Source organism: Phragmites australis, chromosome 18 (assembly GCF_958298935.1).
Source record: "Phragmites australis chromosome 18, lpPhrAust1.1, whole genome shotgun sequence".
NCBI lineage: Eukaryota > Viridiplantae > Streptophyta > Magnoliopsida > Poales > Poaceae > Phragmites > Phragmites australis.
Window position 1 is genome coordinate 28659415 of NC_084938.1, and position 4827 is coordinate 28664241.

Below are 4827 nucleotides of genomic sequence, written 5' to 3' on the forward strand. Positions count from 1 at the left end.
CCGGTTGGGTTTCCGAAGGTAGCAACGCCATCATCCGCCCCGGGCTCGGCACTCCCGGGGTAGGTTCGACTGGCACCGAGTGCTCCGGGGATGGCTGCGTCTCCGCCTCGGCCGCCGCGTCTACCGGCGCCCTCTCGGCCGCCACGTCCGCCGGTCCCGGTGAGTTCGACGCGCCCGCCGTTCCTGCCTCAGCCGCCGCTGCCGCCGTTCTCGCCTCGGCCGCCGCGTCCGTCACGGCCGCCGCGTCCGTCACGGCCGCCGCGTCCGTCACGGCCGCCGCGTCCGTCACGGCCGCCGCGTCCGCTGGCTCCATCACGGCCGTCGCGTCCGCTGGCTCCATCACGGCCGCCGCGTCCGCTGGCTCCATCACGGCTGCCGCTTCCGCCGTCCCCACTTCCATCACCGCGTCTGCCTGCCCCGGCCCCACCGGCCGGCATGGCTCGGGCGCTGGCACCGGCGCCAGCGCTTCTTGAACCTCGGTGGCGCACGTAGGCGGTCTGCAGGAGAAAGACGAAGATCAAAATCAAAGTTTAGTTCGGGCGAAGCACGCCCAAGAAGGAATGAAAAGCAAAACTTACGTGGTCTCGGTCCCTCGTTACTGCCACTTGGCCACCGGGATCCTGAACTCCGGGCCTGACAGCGCCGGCCCGCAGTCCTCCCTTCTCCTCTTTCGCCGGGTGCTCGGCAGGGCCGCCACGCGGTCTCCGGGTGCCGAATCGGGCCCCATCCGGATGAGGTGCGGCTCCAGCACCGGGAACGCCGCCGATGCCGATGGCGACGGCGAGGACTCCAGCGCGGGATTGTAGAGTTGGGGGTGCTTCCCCCGGTCCTCCGGCGCCACCGCCGCTCCGCTGATGACGGTGCCTCCTCCTTCGGTGCAACGGCTGCTGCCCGCAGTGGCCCCATCGCTGGCCTGCGGCTCGCCGCTCGCGGCGCCCGGGCCACCGGTCTGCACCAGACTGCTCGCGGCCCCCTCACTGGACGCCTCATCCAACCCAGGGAGCTCGGGGGCCTCGGGGCTCCGGCTCCTCGGCCGGTCGACGAGCCCCTGGGCGTCGAATTCTGGCAACTCCGCCTGGATCGTCACGCGGTCGGAGTTGGCGCAGAGCGCCATCTCCCTCCACGGGAGCTCCGCCCGGCTCGTGTCCTCCACGCCGGTCACCACCCGGATCATGCCCCTCAGCTCTGCCAGGCCTAGGTCCCAGCTTGCACCGATTTGAGTCCGGATGATGTCTTCAGGCCCGGTGTAGAGCCAGCAAGGCCGGGCCCGCTCCCGCAGAGGCGCCAGGCGGTGGCGCAGGAAGTCCGCCACCACCATCACCGAGGTCAGCCCGGCGTCGCGCAAAAATCTGATGCGCTTGAACACCGGCTCCAATCTCGCTTCCTCCGACGGCGACGCCGCCCACGTCGACTTCTGGGGCTCCGCCGCCACATCCGGCAGAGCGAGACGGTCGTGGGGGTCGACGTCGACATAGAACTAGTCTCGCCGCCAATCCTCCCATTTGCTTCGCAGCTCCTGGGGGATGTACCGCTCCCCCATGCAGTCTCGCAGCCGAAGATTGCAGCACCCCGCGACGTTCGCCGTGGAGTACCCTCTCTTCTTCCCGGCCGATCGCAGGACGAAGAAATGTCAGAGAAGCATCACCGACGGCGCCACTCCCACGAACATCTCGCAGAAGTGCGCAAACACCGCCAGCACGATGACCGAGTTGGGGCTCAGGTGCACCAACTGGACGCCGTAGGTGTCGAGGACTTGAAGAAAGAATGTCGAGAACGGCGGCACCAGTCCCGCTGCCACGAAGGATGTGAACAAGACGATGTGCCCGGGGATGGTCGTCGTCGGCGGGAAGTTCGCCGGCGTCACCACCGAGGCCCCCTGCTGATCCTCGGGGACTAGCAACTTCCTGACCCTCTCCGCCGCCTCCTCGCTCCTCAAGCGAGACTCCGGCAGTGCGCTATCCGGAGTCCTGTCGCGGCGGCTTCCCCCGGCTCTCGGCATCTCGTCGGAGGGGGAGGTTATCTGGGTGGAGGAGATGGAAAGAGAGAAGAGCTCCGATTGCCTAAGGGGTTCTAAGGGCTCAGGGGCGCAAAGGAAACGAAAGTAGGATCGCAAGATGGCGTAAAGAGGGGGGCGAGTCGCTCCCCTCCCCCTTTTATACCTCAGAGAATTCAAACGTCCCCTGAAACGGCTAACTCGACGGGACGGTTTCCTCGATCAGCGAAACTGCCAGGCGAATCTCCCACTGGTCGTGCGGTGTCAGTGGCTGCCAGGCGCATTTTCCTCGATCTGCGAGGCAGCCGCCCGTGCCGCCCGTCCTGTTGTCATGCCCATCGGGAGTTGTGTGGACGCGCATCCATTCGTCTCCCCGTTGGGCCGTACTAAAGGCCCGAGTCGAAGGGGCCACCCTTTGAAAGCTTGCCTCATGGCGTTCGCGCCGGCCTCGGCCTCGTTCGCGACGAAGGGCCCATCCGCAGTCTCTGTGCCATCGCCTGCCAATAGGCCCGGGGGCTACTGTCGGTGTATCAAGAACCTGGGATCCCTGAGTCCCGAGGCTAGGCCAGCCATCCGCCACATGGCGCCATCCCGCGAGGTCCCTCCTGCGGGGTGAGGAAAGTTCAAGTCCCGGGAGAAGGTGCTCGGGGCCACAGTCATTGGTCCCCGAGCACCCCAGTTCCCCGATGATCCGCGGAGTCTAAGTACCGGGAAGAAAAGTGCTCGGGCCGGTGCTTGGTCACCCCCGAGCACCCTGGTCACCCTTTTCCACCCTCCGGTCACTTCGCCCAGAAGAAATGATGACGCCTTTCCCAGTGATGGCGTCTTGGAACTTGTGCCCCCCTCCTTCCCGTTCGGGGCATGTCACAGCCGGCGAGTGCTTAAAAGAGCCGGTGGCACAGAGAAAAAAAAGGGGGACCCGACCGACGGAAAGAGAGCAGGCTGAATCAGTAGAAAGGACGGAGAACCCGAACAAGAGTGACAAGCATCCAAGCATCAAGAACCGAACCATAGACGAACACAAAGCACAAGACCAGAGCGTAGCTCCAGCAAAAGAAGAGGGAGCCTCAAGCTCTTAGTTAGATCATATTTCTTGTAACCAGCAACATCCTTGAGGGACTTCCTCAGGACAGTTATTGCATCCATACAGGAGTAGGGTATTACGCCCTCGTGCGGCCCGAACCTGTCTAAACTCCGGTGCATTTACTTCTTTTTGCACTAGGTCATCATCCCCCACCACCGGCCGTTGCATTTACTCTCATTCATTTCTCCGACGAACTTATTCAGGATCATCCCCCCGGCCGAATCTCTAAAAAGGGGTCTCTCGGGATCCCTGCGACAGGAGTTAATCCTCCGACAGTGGACGTGTCTTGGTATGGTTTGTATCTGGGTAGGATACGACCAGGTTGTTTCCAAACCAAGGACGGTTTGAAGTGCTATATATTGAGAGGGTCTTGGTCAGGGTAAGGTGCGTCAAGAACGAGATTAGATTTAGACTTTTGATCTATGGAGTAGATCTGTCTAGGGTTTGAGATTTCATGGAAATCTTTGTTGGATGCTTTGGAGAGGCATCTTTTAAACTCTTCTATGCAATGAAAATCAAGTTTCGTAAGTTGATGAGTTGCCTATTTGGAATTTTTTTCTGTTCTATATTCTGCGTACTTGGTTTTGGTTTTTGATTAATTTCATGTTTTTATCAAGTTTCATCTTAGTTTAATCCATCCAAAACCTTGCTAGAATATCTAGTGTTTTATCTGAGAAAATTTCGAGTGGTTTTGTTTTGATCTCGAGTAGCTTTTTGGTCAACTTGACTAGGTTTCGATCCACTCGATTCTGGTTGACACAGTCTGCTTTGACTAGGCATAATTATTGATCCATATATTCGATTGAATCGATTCTTATTGGGTTGGTTTTCTATTTGAATCTGGTTTCATCTGTCAAAATTTGAGGGCAATCGAACCAGCGGATCTCTCTTTACATTGTGTTTACTATAGCATGTACAATCTATTTCGAGTGGAATACCGAGTTTAAATTGATTTTCGATTTGGGTGAATTAATCCTTGAATTTGGTTTCCGCAATCATTCACCCCCCCTCTGATTGCCTTATTAGAGTGTAATCGATCCTACATGAGCATCATTCTCATCCGGCACCTCTGCTTTTTCTGCTCGAGTTCTTGCGCACGCACCCACCAGTCCCATCCTCTGCAGACTCTTGGGTAGACAAGCTCTCCATGCCGTGGCTCGCTCTGACACCCGTAGTGGAGCGGGCTCACCACCAAGGGGCCGTAGGTTGTCGGGAGATCATGCCGCCATGGCGGCAGTCGTCATCGCTGGCGGTGGTGCAGGCGGAACAGCCAATGCCCGCCGGTCAGTAGAATCCCGGGCGGTGGAAAACCTTCCGCCGCTACCCAGCTTGCCACCGGGTGTAGAGCTCCACCGTGCCAGCAGGATATACCCTCTTCAGACTGGCGCGCTGGGTGCTTCGGCCGTCACCGGGGCCGAGCTCGATCGGCTAGTCGAGGAGGGGTAGATCCCCTCTAGATCGGTTGCGCGTGTTTCGTAGGGGAGACTATCCCAGCACCACGGAGACACGAAATCGTGGTCTTTGAAGCCTTCCTCAACGCTGGGCTCGGGTTCCCAGTGGTGCTGCTCCTTGAGGGGGGTGCTTTAACATTATTTTGTGGAGCTCCCCCAGCTCTCGGCCAGCGCCATCACCCGCCTGGCCATCTTTGAGTGGGCTTTGCGGGTAGAGGGCTGCGAGGGGCGCGCGGAGTTCTTTGCTGCCCCCCACGAGGCAAACTGTCAGTCGAAGCTTTAGATGGTGGACGGGGTGA